At 40.8% G+C, this 26481-nt stretch overlaps 1 protein-coding gene across 1 annotated transcript in view; it reads left to right on the top strand.

Annotated features, from left to right (window-relative positions):
* Positions 1-668: 668 nt before the first annotated feature.
* Positions 669-26481, top strand: part of LOC104432816 (uncharacterized protein YKR070W-like) — a 71992-nt gene continuing 46179 nt past the window's right edge. The window contains exon 1 of the mRNA XM_039306034.1: positions 669-796. The gene's annotated coding sequence lies outside the window, so the exon portion shown is untranslated. The remainder of the gene's footprint in view (positions 797-26481) is intronic.

Genomic DNA, 26481 nt, shown 5'->3' with positions numbered 1-26481 from the left:
ACGAATTGAAGTGTGGCTTCAGAATCTTCCGTGGCAAGACAAGGAGAGATCTCACCTTTGAGCTGGTAGCTATTATCCTTCGGTTTATCTGGAAGGCGAGGAACAATTTTGTATTTCCACGTTAACGCACAAGCCCGGAAAAACCTGGTCGACTCGGCCAACGCATGCTTCACACTCTCGGCAAATGGAATCGACAAAGTTCGAAACTTTCACAAGAAATCAACCCACTTGCAGTAAGGACTGCCGTAGGCTTTCTCTCTCGCTGGTAGAGCTTCTTTCTCTCGCTGGTAGAGATTACTTCTCCCGATTCCATGGGAGCATCCAACCCTAAACCCTAAATACCCAGTCCCTTTTGAAGCCTCCTGCCATCCGATTCATCCGAATGTAGCGTTTTCTTGCCAAATGTAATGGAGACCCAGCACCCAAACACACTAACCCTTCAGAACACGCACCTTCTTTTCTTCCGCTGAAACTAGATCGTGAAGCAGCAGCAGTATACAGACCAGAAATTCCAACCCAACATCCACGGAGCTCCCTTCAATCTCCCCCTTCACAACACCACAACAAAGCTGTCCCGACAAAAATCCTCAACCCTAGCAGATAATGTCGATTCCCATTATCAATCTCAGCGAGAGCTCTTGATTTGTTGCCAGCATGGACCATGAGGAGGAGAATCAATGTCGTCTTGCTGCCTTGTGCAAGAGTTTAGGCCATTTATGGTCAGCTAGTGATTTGATCGAAGTGCAGTAGGAAATCCCACCCAACGAACAAATAGAATGCAGTCATACTCTCTTTGGTAAGCTATATTCGAAACCCAATGTTAACTTTCAAGCATTTTGCAATATTATGAAGAAAGCGTGGAAATCGGAGGCTATTGTGTGTTCCCAGAAAGAATTGGGGCTGTTCTCTTTTGTATTTGAATCAGAGGAGGAAAAGGAGAGAGTTCTGAAATCAGGATCATGGTCCTTTGCTAGCAACTTGTTAGTGTTAAAACAATGTGAGTCAGATATTCTAGAACACTGCTATGACTTTTCTAGATATGATTTCTAGATTCATATTGTTGGTTTACCCCTGGGATGGATCATATAAGAGGTTTTCTCTGATGTTGCTAGTAAGGTTGGCATAGTTAAGGAAATACAACTTGAATCTAGAGGAAACAGCCCCTATAAGGGTGCATTTGGGAAGACTTTTGGAGAAAGTCTTTGAGAAAATGTAAAGATATTTGAGTCAAAGGAGTTTTTCAAAATGTAAATTGTGTTTGGTAAATGGTACTTGTGAAAGTCCATTGTAAAGTATCTTTGAGTAAAATAGTGTTTGGATAAATTAAATTTGCAAAATGCTTTTGTTATTAAAAAAAAAGGGAAAAAATGAGAGTTGGCCGGCCAAGGCTTCGCCGGTTACCGCGGCAAAGGGTAGGCGGCGTGGTGAAGGTTAGGCTGTCCAGCGAAGGGCAGCGTCCGGCTAGGGTTCCCGTCTAGGTCGTTGCGACCCTCGTCGGACGGTCGCCTCGACTCGCCATGCCGCGACCTCCGTTCGGAGGTCGCCGGTGCCGCTCGATCTGGGTCGCGGCGACCCAGATCGCGAGATCCCGGTTGCCGCGATCCTCGCCGAGCCGTTGTGCGACCCACCACGCCGCAGAGGTCGCCCGACGCTCACGATTTGGTCGCTGCGACCTAGATCCGTGCGACCCAAATCGAGTGACCAGATTTGCGCACGATCTGGGTTGCCGGTGTCCTCTGCGCGGCGACCCTCGTCGGAGAGTCGTGGGTCCCTAGCCGGACCACTTGCCTTTCGCCGACCCACCTGTCCTTCACCGGCGACTGTGCGTAGATGCTAGCTGTGTTCTCAGTAGATAGAACGAAAGGATGAAGACGATGAACAGTAGTCGGGGTAAAGCCGGAAAAAACAAAAAATTAACAAGGACAATTTCGGAAGAAAAACATTCATTATCTTCAAGGCTAGCATTCGAGAATGCCCAAGGCAGCCCCCAACCCGCCTTGGGCATTCAGCCTTGGGAAGGCTTTGCATTTGGCAAAGGCAACGAAAAAAGTTCCCAAACACTCAACATTTGGCTCAAAGGCCTTTAGACCCTCAAAGGCCCTTGGGAAAGCTGTTCCCAAACGGAGCCTAAAATTGGTAAAGTCAAAGTAGAGCTGGAACTTTCAGCCTCTCTTAAAATAGGGGCATTTGTAAAGATCGGGAACAAGAATCTATGAGTGGAATTCAAATATGAACATCTCCCTCATTTCTATCGGTCACTGTGCATCATATTGTGAGAAGATACCATGTGAAACAACAAATTGGGCAGCTAATAAGGTTGGGAAGTACGGTCCTTAGCTCAAAGCGGAAGTAAGAGATCATAGTCCATATTGGGAAGCATTTTATGGAAAGGTTGATCCAAATTATGAAGAAGAAGAGTCAGTACCTGAAACTCCCTTAATGACAGTCAATATGGAGATAGTTGCTAGGACAGAAACCGAGACAAATACCTACCTTTCTCGGAACAAAAAAAGAGTAGAAAGCTCTTCTTCAAAGGAGGGCAGAGATGGAGGAGAGAAAATTATAGCAACCAAAGAGGGGAGTGGAAAACAAATAATGTATTTAGAAGGCCCTAATGAAGCTGGATAAAAAATTATAGGAGATGCTGGTAAGAAAATGATGAAGTATCAACAAGCAAAAAAACATAAAAGAACATAAGTTACTAATTCTTCTCTCCCCTTGATAACATGGAGTTACTAGAGACCCTTGTGCAGCTGGTAAAAGAGGGGAATGATTGGGCTTTGGTGGCTAGCCCTAATAAGCGACCAAAGATACCATGAAGATCCTAAGCTGGAACTGTCAGGAGCTAGGTAACTCCCTGACAATCCAGGAGCTTAGAGTCTTAGTGGCTCAAGAACGGCCCAACTTGGTCTTTTTGATGGAGACCAAAAACAAGAAGACGATGGTGGATAAAATCAGAAGACAACTGAAGTTCCAACACATGTTTATAGAGCAATTAATAGGAATTGCTGGGGGATTGGTGCTTATGTGGAATGAGAATGTGGATGTTAAGATAAATTCGAGTTCTAAGGAGCACATGGATGTGGAAAGCAAGGATCCCTCTAGTGGCCACATTATGAGAGTTACACTCATGCATGCTTCCACAAACTTTAAGGAGAGACTTCTATTATGGCAAAAGGTTCGGGATATTCACTCCATCAATCAACTTCCATGGCTTTGTATGGTAGACTTTAATGAAATTCTATAGCTAGGGAAAAAGTTAGGAAGAGGGAAGCTGATCAACATCGAATAGCGGCCTTTCGAGACATGCTTAATGATTGCTTCTTAATGGATATTGATACTAAAGGATGTGCTTTTACTTGGGCCAACAATAGAGATGGTGACAACTTAGTGAAGAAGAGGCTGGATAGAGCCTTATGCACAATGGAGTGGAGAATTACTTTTCCAAATGCTGAAGCGGTGGCCCTTCCAGCGGTAGGTTCAGACCATAGCCCATTTTTGTTGTCTCTACATCCTGTTTGGGAGAGAAGAAGGAAGGAATTCAAGTTTGAAGCCTTTTGGATGGAGGAAGAAGAGTGTGGGGAGATTATTAAAAGCTATTGGGGAGGAGACCAGCACTGTTACAAAACATTTTCTCAGAAAATACAGCATGTTACTAAGGAATTGGCAGCAAGGAGCAAAAACAAGTTTTCTAATGCCTCTCTCCAAATTAGAAGTCTCAAACAGAAACTTACTGAGATCACAAATGGGGATTTTGAATTTTCCAGCAGAGTGGATAGTCAAGAAATTAAAGAGAATATTGAGCGGCTTTAGCGGCAGGAGGAGATGTATTGGGGTATGAGGTCTCGGATAAATTGGCTACAATGGGGTGATAGGAATTCAAAATATTTCCATGCCACTACGGTTCAACGAAGACAATGGAACATAATTTCTGTATTGTGCCTCAATGAAGACAATTGGTGCAGGGGCCACAAGATATTGAAACAACACATAGATGATTTCTAGTGTTCTCTATATGAATCAGCGAGTCCAAGAGATTTTCAACCTATTTTGGACATGTGCCCAACTATAGTGACCACGGAAATGAACAAAAGCCTCTTAGTTCCTATTTCTACGGAAGAGGTTAAAGAAGCGGTTTTCTAGCTAGGCTCCCTAAAAGCTCCTGGCTCGGATGGTCTTAATGGACAATTTTATCAGCATTATTGGGAAGAAATCAAGCCGGATGTGCTAAATTTGATAAGAAACTTCTTTGAATCAGGTGAATTTGACCCTCTACTCAACAAAACTCACATATCTCTCATTCCAAAAGTAAAAAATCCAGAAAGTATTTGTCAATTCAGCCTTATTAGTCTATGCAACTTCAACTATAAAATAATCTCCAAAGTGTTAGCAAACAGATTGAAACCATGGCTCACTGAGATAATAGTACGTGAACAAAGTGCCTTTGTTAAAGGATGACAAATACAAGATAACATTTTTATTGTTCAAGGGGTGTTGCATCGGTTGAGAATCAGAGGAAGAGAAAAGAAATTCCAGGCAATCCTTAAACTGGATATGAAAAAGGCTTATAATAGGGTTGAATGGGATTTCTTAAAAATGAGTATGTTAAAGATGGGGTTTAACGTAAGATGGATTGAGTTGGTGATGACATGTGTCTCCACAGTGACATTTAGTGTCAAAGTCAATGGCAATCAAACACGATATTTTACACCCACACGGGGACTACGACAAGGAGATCCATTGTCCCCGTACCTTTTCATATTGATGGCTAATGTGTTTTCTTGGATGATGCACAAAGCGATAGAAGATGGGAGCATCAAAGGAATAAGACTAAACAAGTATTGCCCCACATTGTCTCACTTATTATTCACTGATGATGCTATAATTTTTATGGATGGGACAGTCAGAGAATGTCAAAATTTGGCAAATCTTCTAGATCAGTATTGTTATACAACTGGTCAAGCTATCAATCTAAATAAATCAGGAGATTTTTTTTTTAGCAAGGGCTGCCCTTTGAGCTTAAAGAGAAATATGGCAAATGAGTTACGATTGCCTATTATTGACAAAACAAGGAAATACCTGAGAATTCTATCTGATTGGGGACAAACAAAAAAGGAGATGTTTTCCTAAATTATTGCTAAAGTGAACATGAAGCTTGAAGGATGGAAATAAAAGTTATTGTCTAAAGCTGGCAAAGAAATATTGATAAAAGCCGAGGTATAGGATCTTCCTCACTTCAAAATTCCTATCTCAGTTTGTAAAGCCATCGAACAAAGAATTGCGGCTTTCTAGTAGAAACAAAATGATTCTAAAAGAGGTATGTGTTGGAAGAAATGGGAAGTTTTGAAAGGTAGAAAAGATGAAGGAGGTCTCGACTTTAACGACCTAATTAATTTCAACAAGGCAATGTTAGGAAAACAAGCCTGGAGACTTTCTCAATGACCATCAGCCTTATGGGGCCAGATCCTTAAAGGAGTCTATTATCCAAATGGGGACTTATGGAAGGCAAAAATAGGACAACGACCATCTTGGGGTTGGCGCAGCATCCTAATAGGTCGAGACACTATTGAATCGGAGGTAAGGTGGATTGTGGGAGATGGGAAAAGCATTAACATTCCGTGAGACAGATGGCTTCCAAGGAGAGTGATAGGAGGTCTGGCGAATAAGAATGATCCTGAGACAGTTGCTGAATTAATGAACAATGAAAGGAGATTATGGGACGAGCCTAAACTTCGAGATCTATTTGACGAACAAGTCATTCATGAAATTCTTACAACTCCAATCAGCACACACCCATAGCAAGATAGGCTAATCTGGACGGGGAACAAGTCAGGCTCCTACTCAGTCAAAAGTGGCTACAACAGGGTATGTTCATTGACTAATTTTCCTGACCCAAACAGAGCAACAACTTCCTATTAGCCGCCCAGATCCCTATGGACTAGGTTATGGAATACTCCAATCCCCCTCAAAGTAAAGTTTTTCCTGTGGAGCATATGCCAAAATGCAATCCCAACAAAGGATAATTTCTATAAAAGGCGAATATTACCTAAACCCCTGTGTCCCCTCTGTTTTCGGCATCCTGAAACAGTAGAACAACTGTTCTTCCTCTATAAAAGGACTTGACAAATATGGAGTGACCCGCGCCTCAACATCTATAACAAAACAATCTCAGTTACTCGGATGGATAAGTGGTTTGCAGAGTTTGTTGCAGCAAAAAATGATTTACCCTCAGTAGATATGGTGGCAAGCACGATCTAGTTATTTTGGAAGCTTTGAAACGACTACATCTTTAGATCCCAACCTCCCAAAACCGAATACATAGTCGATTTGACCCAAGCAGGGGTTCGGGCCTACTCCAGATGGATTCCGAGCAAAAAGCAGCAGGAAACCAGCAGGCCAGATTCATTCGAGATCTAGATAGCGTCGAACAGCAGCAGCTTCAAACTCAACGTGGATTGTTCTTGGATGAAAGGAGAAGAGAAGAGTTCCGTCGCTGGAATCATCCGAGACTTGAACGGCCTGCTGATTGACGGATTCACCGCTGAGATCTATGCCGCGTCTCCCCTGCACGCTGAAGCCCTAGTGATCCTGCACGGGTTGCGCTTTCTGAACCGGAGAAGAAGAAGTCACGTGGAAGTTCAGTTCAGGGAAATTAAAGGGGAAGTACAGAGTGACAACCGTGCACTTGTGGAGGCAATTTTGGGCCAGGCTGAGGTTCCATGGGTTGTGACCAGTTTACTTATTGAAAGCATAGATATTCTACAAAATCTACCTCTTGTCAAGCTCTCCTATTGTCCGAGAGAAGCAAACCATGCTGCCGATTGGGTCGTGAAAGCACATCGCCTCAAATGCCTATTCAAAAATTGGGTAAATGCACCTCCCCAACCTCTTGTGAGTATCTTATGTTCTGAAGCTAACTTATCATCTACTTGTAATCCTTGCTTTATATGAATGAAAGACTTATTTCAGACCAAAAAAAAAAAAAAAAAAACCCACTTAGAGTAGACATGGCTCCCACCGGCGGGTCGGCGACTGAAAATTAACATCGACACACCGATTCTGGAAGGAGCGACGACGGGTTCAATCTCCGGCAGCCCTTTTTCTATCTTTTCCGCGTTCTCTCTCTCCCTCTCTTTTCTACTCCACGCACGAGCCACCCATCTTTCATTTCTTCTTTTTGCTTTTTTGACTTTTTCACCTTTTTTCTCTTTTATTTATTAATGTTAGCTGGTCCCCACAGAGGCGGACCCGACCAACCAAAATATCCAGTACAATCCCTAAAAGAAAGCATGGCCGTCGATTTGATTGTCAAATGACTTATCAAACTTAACGACACCATTGGAAATTTACCGACTTTGAAATAAAATAGGGAATAACCACCTTCTCTGAAGTTTTACAAGTATGGCAAATAAATTGCCAATGCTATAGTAGATCTCGCAGCATTGTACTAAATTTGTAAGCTTCAATTTCTGCTCCCTCTCCTTATCATTTTGATTTTCATTTGCTGATGATCTCTAAATACTCTTTCTCAAAGTTCCTTTTTCATGTGATGAAAATAAAACTCATTCTGCGTTTCAACTCAAATCGGTTGGTTGAAACAAGGGAGCCAAATAGGAATGTTTGACCAGGAGTAGTTAATTAGGATATTTCATATGAACGTAAAATTGCTACCTTAAAGAAAAAGAGGAGGGAGGTCAGTGATGCGGTTTAATAGTTAGGATTTTTTCTAAATAAAGTTTCTGAGCGGGTCATTTCTTTGATATGTGAATATGACATGGTTGAGAGTCGTAGAAGGTGGCCGCGACAACACGTCATGAAAAAATATAGGCAGTGGTTATACGAGTAACAGAATCAAATGATATGGGACGGTGAGGAAATAGTTGAATCAGAGTTGTTTATGGAGGCCTATAAGGACAAACCACAAGTTAAATGTAGCTTGCCACCAAGTGCCTGCAACAAGAAAAATTGAAGCACATCGAGCGTTCTTGAGATCTATCTCTTAACTAAGTATTGATCCTAAAAGCTAGCAATGGTGCCAAAATTATTTGTATACACATGGAAGAAGTGATTGGACTAAGAGAGAATGCAATTGTGTAGGTGAGAGACAAACAATGCAAATGATTATGTGTAAACACTTGGAAGCGTGGTTAATAATTTTGGGGAGCATGTGTCTAGTGCGCTATGTGCACAAGGTGTGAGAATGGTTATTGGAAGAGATCTAATAATTATTTAGTCTATAGTGAGATAATCATAGAAAGAATAGAGTCCACGCTATACAAAGTCCTTGGCATTTGCAATGTTGGTTCAAGTAGTGGATATCAACCTGATTGGGCTACTGGAGCTAAAAGAGAAGGCATATCCTAATTGAAAACTCTAAGCTCTATAAGTTTCTTGTTACAAATATCAGTTTAATTGTATATGAAAAACAAATTTTAAATAAAGGGCTGGTTCTAGAAAGATCGATATTTTTACATACATAAAATAGCACTTCACCGCCTCTTTTATATATTTGGACCTAGCAATATGGATTTCGTGTCAAAGGTGTCAAATTTTGTAGTACCACAGTCATGTGACTTGCAAGCCTTGTCAATAATTTAAAGGATTTACTAAGGACAAAGAAAAAAAATCATTATTCTTGAATTTTTTTTATCAGAACTAGAGATGGATTGTAAAGCTTAACATTGTAATTTAGTTTTTGCCATTTGTTGGAAGATATGCCCGAAGATCTGAAAGATATGTCGGGAATTTGATTTGATTTGATTTGATTATAAAATCAATTAGGGATTAGATAGAAATATTAAATTGATTTGTAGAATATTTCATTGCCTTTTCTTTATGTACATCTTGTATTATAATTACTAAATGATGTACATTGATTACATGTGAAGAAATACAAAAGATTTCTCCCTAAACTTCGTTCGCTTCTTGCTTCCTTTCGCTTTCTTTCATGGTATCAGAGCACCAGGCTCTTGACTTCGCTTCCACACTGATTGCCTTCCAAATCCCTTGATCTGCAAGGCAAATCAATACTTTCTTACGAAGGAATCAGTTTTCGGTAAAAAGGAAAAGAAGCAAAGGCAAATTCTTACCATGACTCACCCAGAGAATTTGCCCCTTGCCACTGGTGTTTCATCCACGGGATACACCACACCTATGGGAGATACGCAAGGCCACACCTCTGGCACGATTCTTGTAACCCAACATCAAGTCCAGGCCCAAGGCGTATAGTGGCAACTCTTCTCGGCTTAGTCAAATATGGGGTAGCCCATTCTAGGCCATCCTTACCAATGGACACTTTATCCATGGTACATTGGGCCAGGCCCAAATCCATCATTGCTGGGGGTAGCGAGCTACCGGAATAACGTCCCAGGTCGACGGGAGCCCACCAACCACAAGTGGGACAAGCCTATCTGTCGAACCAGAACAGATTGGCGGGTCAGGTGAACTGGGTTTGGGAACAAATCCCTACTCGGGATTTATTAATGCGGGTCATGGAACTGGGTCTAGCGGATTAGGTATAGGGAAGAATCCCTACCCGAGTATCTCACCCGGGTTTTTACCTTTTCTGATTGCGGCCGTCACTGGCCGACCAGAGCCCGTGTCAACCGCCGATGGCCCAGAATTACAACTAATTAGTTTGCAATTGACCGGGCTAGAAAACTACAACAAATGGTTGCAGGACTTTCGGCGAGCCCTCATAATGAAGGACAAAGACGGTTTCCTCAACGGGACCGTACCAATTCCTTGGACGAGCGACTGGCCAGACACTGGAGAAAGTGTAACCACCTCATTTGAACATGGATTGGCAACTGCATTTCTCTAGATGTTGTAGCCGGCCTTCCACTGACGAAGGATTCGAAAAAGATGTGAGACAACATCAAAGAAATGTACGGGAAGTTAGATCAAGCAAAGATTTTTTCTCTCATGTAGGAACTCAGCGAATTCAAGCAAGGAAATATGACGGTCACGACTTGTTACAACAAGCTCTTGTCACTTTGGAATGAGCTCGAAGTCGTGGAGGAAAAGGTCGAGGGACTAGCGGAAACCCTCAGACAATACAAATCTATGAAGGAGAGGGAAAAATCCACTCGGTTCATTTTGATTCTGAACGAGACGTACCTAACTTTATGTTCGCAGATTCTGGTGATGGATCCAGTGCCTCCCCTCGGATGGATTTTCTAGTTAGCTGTCTAGGAAGAAAGCCAATGGCTCATGACTCCAAAGCATGCACAAGGAAGCGACAGCATCACTCTTGCACTCCACGGCGAGCAGCGAGATTCGAGTGTCAAGACCCTAGCCCAAGAGAGAGAGAATCGAGAGGGGCGAGGGTTTTCCTCTAGCGACGATAGATCCCTTAAAAAGGACGGCATCAACGGTCCATATCCTCCTTAGCGATTTGACGGTCTGCAAGGGCCTAATCTCTCAATTGAATTAGACGATGGATATAATTCCATGATGAAGGCATTCGGCGGCCAAATTATTTTTGCATCTTCAAGGAATTTTGGCCAAAATTCAAAAGGGAGAGGTAAATTATATTGCAAGCATTGCAAACATCCGCATCATACAAACATAATTGTTGCAAACTACATGGAAATCCAGGAGAAAAAGGGAAAAATAAAGAATATTTTGTAACTTACCTGGTCATTGGACCTACTGGTCTAAATAGTGACCGACCCATTATTATGGGCAATATCAACAATTGATGCAGACATTGCAAAATGTTGACATCGCAAATAAAGGAGGAAGTTTTACAGGTATATCTCACCGCCTGATAAATTATATTTCAAGAAAGGCATGGATAGTTGACTCAAGAGCAAGTGATCATATCATTTGTGATACGGGATTTTTTCCGATATGCATAAGAAATTAGATACACCTATTTTTGTGCAACTTCCAAACGGGAATATCACTCATGTCACTTTGATAGGCACTATTCAACTGAGTCCCCAAATTACCCTTCAAAATGTTCTTGATGTCCCACAATTTCAATTCAATCTTAGCTCCGTGTCCAAAGTTTGCAAGGAAAATTCTTGTTGAATATTTTTCGATTCTGACACCTATTTTTTTCAGGCCCTTTCAATTGGGAAACTGATGGGCTTGGGTAGTCTTTCCAAAGGATTATATTTCTGGACCTATTTTCCAGGTCATTTTGATTTGACTTCAATTCCCCTGAATAAATTGTCATTGTGTAATGTTACTGCCAATGATAAGAATTTTCTTATACATTTGAGAATGGGTCATAGTGCTTTTTTTCCTTGCTCTAAATGTCATATATGCCCCCTCGCAAAGCAATTTTGTACACTTTTTCCTTCCAGTAGGAATCATTCCAATAATATTTTTTCATTAATTCATGTGGACGTCTGGGGACCTTATCACATGTCACATCATGATGGTTCACATTATTTTCTCACAATTGTGGATGGTCACTCTCGTGCCACATGGGTGTTTCCGATGCAGTCCAAAGCTCAAGTCCCCTTTCATCTAAAAATGTTTATCATTCTGACCAAAAATCAGTTTAGGAAGTCAATTTAGCGAATCTGCACTGATAATGGGAAAGAGTTTTTTTAACCATGACTGCAGTTCACTTTTCTTGTCCCATGGCATCTTACATGAAAGCTCCTACATTTATACTCCACAACAAAATGGGGCGGTGGAATGTAAACATCGTCATCTATTGGTAGTCACATGAGTATTGAAGTTTCAAAGTCTATTCTAGAGAATTATTGGGGAGATTGTGTTATTATTGCAGCTTACCTCATCAACCGCATGCTAGCTCGAATACTGGCTGGTAAATTGCCTTTCAAATTACTTTATGGAAAAAAACCAACACATGATCATCTAAAGATTTTCGGTTGTCTATGTTATGCCAAATCTATGGGACCTCGGGACAAAATGAGTCCACGTGCTAGGCAATGCATATTCATGGGTTATCCCAACCTATAGAAGGGATATCGTGTTCTCGATCCATCAACAGGAGATTTTTTCGTGAGCAGGGATGTTATTTTTCACCAAACTGTCTTCCCATTTTGTGAAACCACAGAGGATTTGAGTGTCCCAATCAATTCCCATCATTTCTTAAACGAGGAAAGTGTATCTCCTGAATATTTTCTCATAGCACCTCCGAACCAAGTTATTCATTCAACTTCAACTTCACCTGACCAGTTGCATCCGGAGGAAGCAATGGAAAGTATGCCTACAACTCAACTCAATATGGAGAATGATTATGATGTTTTGTCAGAAACCAATATTGAAGAAATATCTCCTCCTCCACCACCAACGAATCATCCACGTTGTTCGAGGCGAGCCACACGACCACCGACATGGACCAAAGATTATATCTGTGCCTCCCTTAATTCACTAGGTATTAACTATCCAATATCTTCTTATGTCTCTTTTGATAAGCTTTTGCCGGAACATAGATGTTGCATTAGTCGCACATTCGATGAAAGGGAACCATCTAGTTATGATGAGGCAGAGATCCACGGTGGCAACAAGCTATAGCAGTAGAATTATAGGCAATGATTGATAATCATACTTGGGAATTAATCAATCTTCCTCCAAACAAAAAGTCCATAGGATGCAAATGGGTTTATAAAGTCAAATATAGAGCAGATGGATCCATTGAGCATTACAAAACTCGGTTGGTGGCCAAGGGATATACTCAATGAGAAGGTTTTGACTATCACGAAACCTTTTCTCCAGTCACTAAGATGTCATAGTTCTCTCATTCTTATCAGTTGCAGTAACTCATGATTGGTCGTTACACCAAATGGATGTCCACAACGCCTTTCTTCATGGTGACTTGGATGAAAAAATCTACATGGATATTCCTTAGGGCTTACGGAGACGGGGAAGAGAATAAAGTATGTTATCTCCGCAAATCCCTTTATGGATTGAAAAAAGCCTCCAAGCAATGGTATGCCAAGTTTGCTAATGCTCTCACAACTGCAGACTTCAAACAATCCAAGTATGACTATGCCTTGTTCACATGGACTAAAGGTACACTATCTATTTATTTAATGATATATGTAGATGACATCCTCATCATGGGAAATGATGAAGTTGCAATAAAGAATCTTAAGAAATATTTGCATACCACATTTCATATAAAAGGCCTAGGAGCACCAAACTATTTTCTTGGGATTGAGATTTCTCGATCTCACCAAGGAATTTCCCTTAGTTAGCGGAAACTTGTATTGGAGATCATATCAAAAGCCGGTTTATCAAGATGCAAGCCAGCAGTTATTCCAATCGAGCAAAATACCAAATTAACTGCAACGGATCATGTTGGGGGAATATCTCAAAATGATGATCTTGTACTAAAAGATCCGAATCCGACGGCGACAAGTTATTAGAAGCTCATTGGAAAACTCATATACCCGACTATGACCATACTCGATATATCATACACAGTGCAAAATCTCAGTCAATTTATGCACAACTTGAAGGAATCTCATATGAATGGTGCTCTAAAAGTTGTGAAGTATTTGAAGAAGTGTCCAGGACTTGGAATACTTCTATCTAGAAGATGTAACATGGAAATGATGGCATATTGTGATGCAGATTATGCAACTTGCCCTATGAGTCGAAGATCCATCACTAGGTTTTGCATTAAACTGGGAGAATTTCTTCTTTCATGGAAAACCAAGAAGCAAGCAACGGTTTTTTTGTCTTCAGCCGAAGTAGAATATCGGACCATGGCAAAAACTACATGTGAAATTGTGTGGATACGAGGTTTGCTTGGGGACCTCGGAGTAAAACTGAAAGGGCCAACAAAGCTATTTTGTGACAATGAATTAGCCCTCAAGCTTGCAGCAAATCTCATAATGCATGAAAGAACCAAGCATATAGAAGTGGATTGTCACTTCACTCAGGAGAAAATTCAAGAAGAGATAATCGAGACAAGAGGGATTGGAACCGGTGAACAACCTGTAGACATCTTCACCAAACCCCTATGTCAAAGACAACACGCATATCGACTAAGCAAGCTAGGCATCTTGGATATCAAGCCACCAGCTTGAGGGGGAGTGTTGGAAATATGCCTGAAGATCCGGAAGATATGCCGGGAATTTGATTTAATCTGATTTGATTATAAAATCAATTAGGGATTAGATAGAAATATTAAATTGATTTGTAGAACATTTCATTGCCTTTTCTTTATGTACATCTTGTATTATAATTACTAAATGCTGTACATTGATTACATGTGAAGAAATACAAAATATTTCTCCCTAAACTTCGTTCGCTTCTTGCTTCCTTTCGCTTTCTTTCACCGTTAGAGTTGAATTGAGTCTAATGCAACCAAGCATATATATTGTATTGAGTTGAGCGTGAGTATGGGATTGAAAAAGCTAAATTGTCATGTCTTCAAGATAATTACACGATCTATCCTAAAATTGTTATAATGAAATTCAAAACTATGAAGGTATAAACTCTTTAATTGAATCAATGTAATCTTAAACTTATCAGAAAAAATGCAATAAAAGATTTCACCTAAGTCCCGTCGAATTTATCTAAAATGGCACTTCAGTCATTTTTGGCTGTCAAAGTATAACGGCAATACCGTGACATGATTTAAGCACTGAACAAAGACATAAGTCAATAGGCCTTTTTTTTTTTTTTTTTTTTTTTTTTTTTTTTTTTTTGGAATTTAATGCTCTCACTTGCGCTTTACTGTAAGCCAATGTACAAAAGAAAAAAAGTGGGAATCCATCCTTTTCCGGAAGTAGATGCCCTAATGGAATTACCACTCGTCACTTCCATGTCATCAACGAGGCTATCCAATCATTCATTGTCTCGTTAAAAGATGATGATCACGTGCTTTTGTCGGCCGGCGCTCAGGGCACCTGCATCTCCATAATTTTCTCCCTTTGTTTGTTTGTTGATGCCATAGCAATGAAAAATGATAAAAAAAAAAGCTCCAAACCTATTGATACTAATTTAATTATAAACATTTTAATTAGATTAATTTGATCATAAATTTTTTTACATTGATATCAATTCAGTTCATCGATTAATTTTGATGACTGGCACTAATGTGAACGTCGGGCGTTCGACCAACACCGACATGACAATTTATATTTTTTTTATTAAATTTTCCTTTTTTTTTTCCCTCTTCTTCCTCATTGGATTGCTTGTAGTGGTTGGCGAGGGTCATGACCCTAGGCAAGGGTCACAAGTAAGATGGCTTCTCCCAGATTTGGGCGAGTCTAGCCTCACCTTGGCCTTGTCGCGGCTGAAGGACTGCTCTATTGCCTTTTGATTTGGATTTTTCTACAATCTGCGTGAGCTCACGAAAACAAATGGGCTTAAAACATAAGTTCAAAAGAAAATGGGTATGTAGATCTTGGAGTTGTCGATTGCTCGTTGAAGCAATGCGTCGATCCTTTCACCAACACGTAGCTGTTCAATCTCGAAAGACACTTATTCCAACATAAGTTAAGCTATGGTAGAGGTAGTCACTGAGTCTAATTCGAGTGTTAGGTCCTCTAAAGCTTAGAAACACTTGATATTCGCTCCCCCATGACGTCCTTGCGTCTGAGCTCACCATAGCAGTAGCTGGCATTGCTTGGTGGATCTCTCTCTTTCTCTCTTTCTCTGACTGGATGTTCTTAACAAAGTGATGGAGTGGTTATAAGAATACCAATTTAAATGCCATGGGTCTACAAGAATATGGTTGAATCAGAAAGTCACAGTATTTTACTACGACTACGAAGACCATAAAATCAAATGCTATTAGTCCATGATAATCGAAGTAAACAAAAGACCAAATTGCTAGGTGAACATACCATTCGAATTCTTAAAATATTATGAAAATAGATGAAGTTGACTGACGATAATATGGACGTGCGGACCCCTGGAGTGCCTTAACTTTGGCCAAAGGGACACTTAAGTGCCAAAATCGGAGTAAAATGGATCATTTGAGTGCCAATCCGGCCAAAATGTTGATGTGGCACTTTTCCGCGAACCGAGCTCAAAATGAGACGCCGTTTTACGGCGACGTGGCCAAAACGGCGTTATTTTGGCTGATGTGGCAAAATAAAATAAAATAATTAATTAATTAAATTTATTTAAATATTTAAATTTAATAATTTTAAAATTTAAATTTAGTTGAAATATTAAAAAATTAATAAATTTTTGAAAAAAAATTTAAAAAAGGAAAGGGTGGGAGGCGGTTGGGGGATTAGCCCTTAGCCGCCACCGTCGCCGCCGCCCCGCCGCCGCCGGGAAGGGCCGACAACGGCGGGGGGAGGGTCGGCCGGGTCGCCGGGCCCGGCTGGGGCGGCGACCCCGCCAACCGGCGGCGAGGGCGAGGGTCGCAGCCCTCGCCAAGATCCGATGAGGGTCGGCGGCCCTCGGCGCCTTGGCCGCCGCCCGCCGGGGGTCGCCCGGCGAGCGGCAGCCCTTGGCTCGATCGGGGAGGAGGGACCCTTGCTGGGCGAGGGCTTGCGGCCTTCGTCGGATTTGGGTGAGGGCCGTGAGCCCTCGCCACGATCCGGGGAGGGTCGTGGCCCTTGCCCGGATCCGGCGAGGGCTCGCAAGCCCTTGCCGTCGGTCGGTCGTGGTCGCCGACCCCCGGCCGGGCTCGGTGACCCCGGCCGACCCTCCCCCGCCATCGCCGGGCCTTCGGCGGCGGCGGCGAGGGCTAATCCTCGTCGCCTCCCCACTTTCCTTTTTTTTTAATTTTTTTTTTAATATTTCAACTAAATTTAATTTTAAAATTATTATTTTAAATATTTTAACTAAATTTAATTTAATTAATTTTTTAATTTTTTTACCACGTCAGCCCAAAACGACGCCGTTTTGGCCACGTCGCCGCGTGCAAAACGACATCGTTTTGGGCGCGGTTCACCGGAACACGTTGGCGTTGCCGGACTTTGGCCGGAGTGACACTTAAGTGATCCGTTTTCTTCGAATGTGACACTTAAGTGTACCTTTCGTAAGTTATGGCACTTAAGTATCTCTTTAGCCAAAGTTATGGCACTTGAAGCGTTCTTTTGCCCGATAATATGAGGAGCCTGTTACTGTGGAATTTGTAGATGCAATGAAAAAAATGTTTGTTGAGGGAGAGGGAAGGGTGGAATAGATATTTGGGAAATGCGTATTCCACAAACGCGTATTCCACTCACAACATAGCCGGCTTGTTCTGTTTAACTTAAATAAACAAATAAAGAAAAAGATCTCAAAAAGATCTCTTTAACTTTAACTTGAACTGTTCTGATTGGACCTTTTCTGAACTCAAATCTACGCACGACGGTTCCAAGTTGCAGTGTTCAATTGAAGTTGATACTAATCTACTCGCTCTCCTTATTATGTTAGATATTTCATTTTTTGATGATCTCTAAACACGGTACGCACAGAAGCGCTCTATAATTGCTATCGAGACATGCCCTCTTTTCTCTTTGCTATCGACTCGAATCGGACTATATTGAAAGAGGAGAGGGAAATAGCAATATTTGATCAGGAGTAGCTGATTAGGATTTTCATTTGAGCATAAAATTATCAACTTAAAAAAATGGGGGAGAACAAGGAATTTGCTGGACAACATTTTGGACTGGATCATCCCTCCGATAGGTGAAGACGAAATGGCTAAAAGTCGTAGAATGTTGGCTGCGTCAACATTTTCGAGGCAATAATGGAGTAGTTCTGGGAAAGGCAAGCAAAATGCTTTGGGCCGATGAGGACACGACTGGGGCATAAATGATATTTTCTCACGACGACGGAGACCATGAAATCATATGCTATTGGTCGATGAGACAAAAAAATCAAAGACGCCGATGAGGACGCGATTGGGACAGAAATCATATTTTTTCACGACGACGAAGACCATAAAATCAAATGCTCTTGGTCGATGAGACAAAAAATCAGAGATGTGGCTGACGCAAGCTTTCGGGACTGAGTGCAGGGTCAGTCAAAGGAAAGTGCGGAAAATTTCCCTTACTTGATGGATTTCCGAAATTATTGATACAAAGTTCGAGAGAACCGGCAACAATTCATCAACCTAATGTAGAATCAATTTCTTCCCAAGATTAAATGGACCAAAATCGACTCAACCCCTGTAATAACAGGCAATATATTCCCGCAATATAACCTCGTAATGAATAAAAATAATGCCAAAATGATAAAAACAGACAAAAGCAAACGCGACAAGTTTACGTGGAAAATTCAATGCAAAAAAAATCATGGACGATTCAAAATTTTTTACTAATCACAAAAAATAGTAAGATACATAGAGGTTCTTCTTTAGTAATATATTAGAGATTCAATATCAACAATACACTGACATTTCGTCACTGTAGAAGCAGATTAATATGTATGAAGTAAGAAGCCCTAATTGTGATTGGAGAAATTTGAGATAATTTAGAAAAAGTGTTCAATGAACAAAACCAATCAACAAATGAAACTAATGGACTCACCTGTCTCAACTCATCCGTCTCGGTCTTATAACAATATATTGAAATTTAGGTCAATTTCGACAATATTTGGCCTTCCATTCTAGACCGGATGTCGCAGCCCTTTTCCCGTCTTCTCCGAATAAGCAGCCTGCCTTTCTTTTCCTTTATTGCATTTTTGACTTTTTGACATTTTCTTTTATTTATTAATGTTAATCGAGCCCCACACAGGCAGACCCAGCCAACATTAATATCTAGTACAGTTGATAACAAAAAAGCATGACTGTCAATTTGATTGCCAAATAACCTATTAATAACTTATCAATGCAGTTAGAAATTTACCAACTTTGAAATGAATTAAAGAATAACCAACTCTTTGGAAATTTTACAAGCATTGTAAATAAATTGCAAACACTATAATAAGTCAATTTATAAACTTACCAACTTCTACTCACTCTCCCACCACCGTCTATGGTGACCTAGTTGGATAAGAGCTCCCATGATCCTTTGCCAGAGGAGAGGAGTTTGAATCCCGCTGGCCGCACGGGATCTTTAATGCGACGTCGGGGTGGTGGGTCCTTCGCTAGCATCATCCCAGGGTTTACCCCCCGGGCTTGTCGGGCTGTCCGTGTTGGTACGATGTGCGGGTTCCCTGGGTCAAAAAAAAAAAAAAAAAAACTTCTACTCACTCTCCTTATCATTTTGTTTTTTTCATTTGTTGATGATCTCTAAGTACGCCCTCCAAATGTCTCTTTTCCGTGTGATGAAATGAAACTCATTCTGTGATCGACTTGAATCAGATGGTTGAAACAGGAGGGTTGTTTTTGGAGGCCTATGAGGACAAACTATGAGTAGAACGTAGCTTGTGATTGAATGCTTGCAACAAGAAAAATCGAAACACATTTAGTGTTCTTGAGATCTATTTGTTTGCTGTTTCATTATAACCTATTTAGTTTTGATCCTAAAAGTTAGCAAGGGTGCCAAAATCATTTGTATACACACGGAAGAAGTGGTCGTGCTTAGAGAGAATGCAATTGTTTAGGTAAGAGATGAAATATGTGAATGATTATTTGTAAACACTTAGAAGTGTGGTTAAATAATTTTGGGGGAGAATATGTCTACCATGTTGTGTGCACAAGGTGTGAGAATGGCTATTGAAAGAGATCTAATAATTATTTAGTCTATAGTGAGATAGCCGTCGGAGGAGTTGAGTCCGCGTAATACAAAGTTCTTGGCAATTGCACTATTGGCTGAAGTAGTGAATTTCAATCTAATGGGGCTGCTAGAGCTAGAAGAGAAAGCATATCTTAATTGTAACTCTATAAATAGCTTTTGTAATTTCTTTTTTCCCTAAACTCTATGAGTTTCTTATTGCAAATTAACAGTTTAATTGCATATATATATATATTTAAAGTAAGTTGCTGGTTCTAGAAACATAAATATTTTTATATGTATAAAAAAACACTTCACCCCTTCTTTTATGTATTTGGGCCTAACAATATGGATTGCCTATGTTGGAGGTGTCAAATTTTGTAATACTACAATAATGTGACTTGCGAGCCTTGTTAGTAATTTAAAGGTTTTTACTAAGGACAATGAAAAAAGAATCATTATTTTTGAAATTTTTTATGAGAACTTGAGATGGAGTTTGAAGCTTTACACTATAATTTAATTTTTAATATTAGAATTGGATCGAGTCTGATGCGAGTATATATATTGTATTGAGTTAAGTGTGAGCACGAGATTGAGAAAATCGAATTGTCATATTTCCAAGATAATTGCATAATCTGTCCTAAAATTATTATACTGGAATTTCAAACCTATCAAGGTATAAAATTTTTATCTGAAATAACGTAGTCTTAAACTTACAAGGGAAAATGCAATAAAACATTTAAGCTAAATCTCATTGAATTTATCTAATGTGGAGTTTCAATTATTTTCGACTATTTAAGTGTAATGACGACAGCATGACATGATAAGACGACACTGTTTTTCTTCCGATTTAAGTGCCCGATAGAGAAATGTCAATAAGCTTATTTTTGGAATTTAATGCTCTCCCTTGCGCCTTATTGTAGGGCCAAGGCACGAAATAATATAATGGGAATCCATCCTTGTCTGAAAGTAGATGCACTAGTGGAAGTACCGCTTGTCACTTCCATGTCATCAACGAGTCTATCTAATCATTTATTGTCTTGGTAAAAGACGATGATCACATGCTTCCGTTGGCCAGCAATTAGTACATTACTAAGCTGTCATCAAAATAGGATTGCATCTCCATAATTTTATCCGTTTGTTTGTTGATGCGATGGCTAAGAAAAATGGTCCGTCTATGTTGCTTCTTTTGGCTTTACATAATCTCCTCCATTCAAAAGATGTTCTAATTTCCAATTTAGCTTTTGACTACGATGACCAAAAAAACAGATGCCATTGGTCCATGAGAAAAACTAATGTTGGCTGATGAAAAGCTGGAGTACTATTGCCTATTTAGAGCACATAGATATTTTGCTTTACTTTTGGCTCGGATGATTAAATAATACGATCGAGAATGGAGATGGAACTATAGCACAGATGTAAAGGGAGTGTATCTTTGATTAAGAGAATGATTTAAAATACATTTCATAAAAATAATTAAATATATTGCTTATAAAAATAAACGAATTAAAAATTTGTTTACCTTCTACGAAAAGTATTAAGACATAAATTATTATGAATAATAAAAAAATTTCTTATTAAATAATTACTTGAGTGATATAAACGATTGTCTTTAGGAAAAAATTTATCGAATTATTTATTTTTTGCGAAACAAAAAAAAAGTCTAAATTACCAAATTGATTTAGAAATTCTTTTCTTAGGTTGGGGTCAGGGTGGAATTCCATGTTCAATTATGCTCACCGAATGAAGCCCATCTCTTAAAATAACATATATGTATTTTAACATATATGTTGTATGTGTAAGAAAGGAAATGCGTCTCCAATCAATGTATACAAAGCGAATAACGGAAAACTAGGGATAAAAACAGGATAAAGAACCACATAAGATCCCTGAACATTTTTCCGATTATTGTCCTCTATTTGATTTTACGGTTTGGAATTCCTTTCATGATTCCATGACCTTTAACCAAATATTACATTAAGTGTTTTGAGGTGTCAGCATGGATAATCTTCCAATCACTTATAATCTTCCATTTTGCGAGGTCCATCTCTTCGGCCTAGCAAAATGTTAGCATTTCAAAATCATGCATGATAGGAAGCCACTTTTGTGGGGAATTTGTTTTCTCTCTTAATTTTCCAAGGCTAAAAATGAATTTGAAAATTGCTCATTAGGGTCCAACTCCTTTATCTTGAGAAAGGAGTGTGGTCCTTGACATTGTCCAGATGAAATACGCCTTTTCTTTCGCTGTGCCCCTCTTCTCGATGACTTGCCCTGTTTTCTTGTTTTGCACTTTCGGTTCTGTTTCTGTCACCGGAAGCGAAATCGCTTTGGATTAGACGGGCCTGACTAAGTTTTGAGCGCTCCGTATGCTTCTGAACCTCGAAGTGAATGGGCAGTGATGTCACGATGATTACGACCTTTGTAACCTTTTTGCAGCTTTTTCTTTTGCCCTTTTTCTTTCAGTCGAGACTTGACCGCTTTCTAGGTTTTTGCCGGTTGATCTACCATTTCGCGCCATCCCGGCGACTTAGTTCAGAGAATGTCAAAGTTTTAACGGAAGACGGTGACGATGCTTGTTCTTTTTAATGGGGGAAAAACATTCCTCGTTCCCCATAAGAAGAACACAGTAAAGTGATTACGGAATTCACGGACAAGAACGGCCCGAAAAGGCTGCCTTCGGCGCGTTTCCTTAGACCATTTCGACAAGAAATTATTATTTTGATTACATTTAACCGATTACGAGTAAAAAAATGTGTTTGGTAAGCTGTATAAAATTTTGATTACGGAATAGAATTGCGTTTGATAACGTGTCCATTGATTCTGTTCCAAATTATTTTTTTATTTTTAAATAATTTTTTCTACTTTTTTTTTCTTTTTTGACCTTTTTCCTTTTTTCCTTTTCTTTTTTCATTTTTTCTTTTCATTTTTCCTTTTTCTCCTATTTTTCTTTTCTTCTTGTGGCCGGTCGCCGGACCGGCGACCGCGATGAGATGGCGGCGACCTCACCGGAGCGTCGCCCGGCCCTCGCGGCCGGCCCTCGTCGGCCAAGCGTCGCCGCGGCCTCGCCCAGTTGCCAGGCGACGCTCGCCCGGCCTCGCCAGAGGCTCGGCCTCCCGGATCAGCGAGGCCGGCGTCGCGGTGGACGGCGGGCCTCGCCGGGCAGGTGAGGCTCGCGGGGTTGGGCGAGGCCGCCCGGCCCCGGTCGGAGCTAGGCGAGCCCGGCCGGTGGCTAGGCGGGCCTCGCCTAGCCCGGCGAGCCTCGGCCTCGCCTCGCCGGTGGACGGGCGGGCCTCGCGGGGCGGGCGGGCCGCTTGGCCCGGTCGAGCTAGGCGAGCTCGGCGGTGGCCGGCGGGCCTCGCCCGGCCCGCGAGGCTCGCGGAGGCTCGGCGAGGCTCGCCAATGGCAGGCGAGCCTCGGCGAGCTCGCCGGACCTCGCCGGTGGGCGGGCGAGCCTCCGGCGAGCTCGCCGGTCCCGGCGGCAGTGAGCCTCCCGGCGAGATCGCCGGACCTCGCCCTGGCCGGGCGAGCCTCCGGCGGCTCGCCGGACCGGCGGCAGCGGACGGCGTGGTGGCGGCGGCGGCGGACGGCGGCGGCGGCGGTGGCGACGGTCGCGTGATGGCGGAAGGAAAGAAGAAGAGTTTTATCGTGTTGATTCTTTTTTGATTCTCGGACGTAGAATCAAATTTTTTTGATTCTCAAATCTACTCCAAAAGCGATTAAGGAACAAATTTGTTCCGGGAACAAAATTTTTACCAAACGCGATTCTCGTCCCAGGCGATTCCGGGGAACAAAAATCAGAAATAATCACTGTTTGGAGTGTTGCCAAACAGGGCCTTAGCAAACCTTTGGCATGGCTGAATCTTTCCGTATTTTCCGGGGCACAACTACTATTTTTAGCCAAATTGGGGAAGAACCGAATATATAGGGAGTACTTGATGGTTATTGCTTCTTTGAGTTTAGGTTGATTATTGGGGATTTCCTTAAGTAACTTTTGTTTCCGATTCTAGTTAATCTCCAGCTTTGTTGATGACTTTCCACTCCATTGTACTAGTTTTAGTCCTTTGAGAGTTTGATGACCTTACGCCATCAATTACGGATTAAGGTTTCCAAAAGTGAGGATGGCAGTGAATCTTGCTCCGCATCATTACGAACGTCTTGCTCTGCTATTGAAGTGGAGCAGCAATTATCATGTCCTCACGCTGTATCTTAAAACAGAGTTGTTAAATGGAAGCATGGAGACATTAAAGAGTTGGGACTTTCACTGATGTTTCCCAACAGTCTTTGTCATCACATATTCCCAACAAGTGCAAATTCTGGTGATAAGTACAAGGAAGTCACCTAACTCTTTCATCATGAGATCCTTTGGATGTACATCTCACATAAATGTCAACAAAAGAGCGAGCAGAAAGTTAACCCAAAGGCGAAGACGTATATTTGATGGTTAATCTTGTGAGCATAAAGGGCATTGATGCTTTTTTTTTTCCTATGATGAGAAAAAATGGTCATTTCTGGTTATGAAATTTTTGACAAGAATCATTTTCACTTTACCACTTTAGCCTTGTCTACTATGGCATCTTCTCCTAATAAATCATAGGGTAGTCCACTTGAAGAACCTTCCGATGCGTCGAATGTAACCCTACTTCCGACAAGTCCAACTTACTTTATTTGTGCAAGTGCTGAACAAGCTAATTAAAATAATGAAATCATTGACCTCTTTTAACTCCAACTGTGCCATCATCCAATCCAACTGATTCTTATACGTGCATCCAATTAGTTGGCATCATTTATTCTAGAATTTGCCAACGTAGCTACTAATGTGTATACCCACATAAGCAAATGTGGTTCCGTGACTGAGTTAGATTCTCATATCAAATACTAGTAAAATCTAATTGACTAGGATGATTCAATTGGTTCGATTCAAGTGGTGCAACTACGTTAAATTGAACTAAATGAAATTCAATGATCAAATTAAACATTAATAAATACAGCATAACATTGCGCTCATAGAACATTTTCAGTCAAGTTTTCGAGAAAATGAAATGAATACAAATTAGGCTTGATTTTTACCATTGATGTCAAACATTTTCCAATAAAGTGAACGGGTTGAAGGCCTTGTTTGTCTTCTTCCTTTGACATTTATCAACTTTTGTTTTCTTTAATGGTCAACCATACCAACCAGATCAAATCACCCATTTTTTTTTTAATTGTTTCTCGATTCCCTCCTTAAAATATAAAATTGTCATCTTCGATAATCAATTCCTCAGTCGAGATTATAATGCCGTTTTTTCTTCTTCTTTTATCTTCAGATAAGTAAGTAAAAATCTTTGGTTTTTGTACCTTATAGCATTGGTGTAAATTTTCTAGCGGCCACGTCTTCCCCTGAAGATTCAAACTGATATTTTACAAGATAAGAAAGCAACGTCCCTCCCATTTAGAATGCTTCGTCATGGTATCGTTCCATTTCCATCTCTATAAGCCCGAGATGTCATGTTTATCCGATGAGAAGCGGTCTTCTTTCAAGGCATCGGAATCATTGTGGCCACGAGCAAGGGTCACGCGACAGACTCGGAAGTCCACAAAGATCGAAAGAAAATTAAAAGAGAGAGAGAGAGAAAACGATTGTGATGGTAGATCAAATCAGGGGGGAATGCTTAGAATTCCTCGCGGACCCGATCATGGCCGACAACGACGAGGTAGTGGAGTTGCTATTACGTCGTTTTTTCCACGTTGTCTTTTGAATATTAAGGCCTTTGCTCACCGTGCTGCGCTTCTACTTCTAGTGCTCGCGTCGCTTCCTTGCTTTTTGGGTCCCTCGTCTCAAATTTATTGCTTTGCCACTAAGAAAAGCTCCTTCACTCCACCGGTCAAGAACTTGGTTTTCGTCATTACGGGTACGATTCTACTTACTCGATTTCATCGTCCTGATTAGTTGGGGACAGGCTGTTTTTTACATTGTTCGGACACGAGTCATGGGACCATAAGAGAGATATAGATAAAGATGGACCAGCACGAGGATTAAGACAAGTAGTTTTTTGATTTGCACATCAAAGACAGATGATTACTTTAAAGTTATTTTTCCGACGTTTTAGAATACTCAAAAAGAGAAATGAATTGGTTGCGGATCTCTTTTACCTTAGCTGGATCGGCTTTGAAATAAATTTTTGTGGACTCGATTGTGGATGATAGTGTGAATTTTCGTTGCCCGGTCAAGGCTGTAACTCCATTTTGTATGAAAAGGTATCATATGGCCTATAAGTCACATGTCGAAATTTTGTTCAATAATTCACACATCGAAACTCATAGTGAGATCTATCCGATTAATGACTGATATGATATTGGTTTATATAGTTTGTGAAGCGTGTAATAATTTCCCCCCCGATTGTTTTTCTCGGTCCCCCACCAGAAGTTTATCCCCTTAGACTTTGAGTCGTCAAACACACACTATGATATTTTCATAAAAAAAAAAAAAAAGACATGCTAGAATAGTGGTGTCGTAGGTGCTCGATGCGTTAGTTCTTCACATCAAATATAGCCATGAAAAGAGTAGGACTTCACATTTTTACAAGACTTCTTGCAACATCTTTAAATTAGTCAGAGGGCAAAGCATGAAAAGGGAAAAACCAGACAAAGTGACTTTGTTCTATAATCGGGGTGTGTCTCATATCGTACAAGTATTTGCACAACTAATCCAAACTACGCTACAAGGAAATTAAAAAAAAAAAAAGAAGCACTGCGTTTATTTTTTGTGTCTGTCTCCATTGGATCCTATTTCATCGTATCACACCCTATTTTTCAATATTTAAGAATCACTGTCTACATGTCCGTGTAGGTTTGGGATAACCATTGGTCTCATAGTCCAAGGGTGGGGCCATTTACGACTAGCCAATTGAGAATTTCTATACGTACATGCACCAGGTGCACCAAAGATGCAGTTAAC

Source organism: Eucalyptus grandis, chromosome 2, assembly GCF_016545825.1.
Source record: "Eucalyptus grandis isolate ANBG69807.140 chromosome 2, ASM1654582v1, whole genome shotgun sequence".
Classification (NCBI taxonomy): Eukaryota; Viridiplantae; Streptophyta; class Magnoliopsida; order Myrtales; family Myrtaceae; genus Eucalyptus; species Eucalyptus grandis.
Note: the sequence above shows the minus strand (reverse complement) of the source record. Positions and strands in the feature narration are given on the sequence as shown.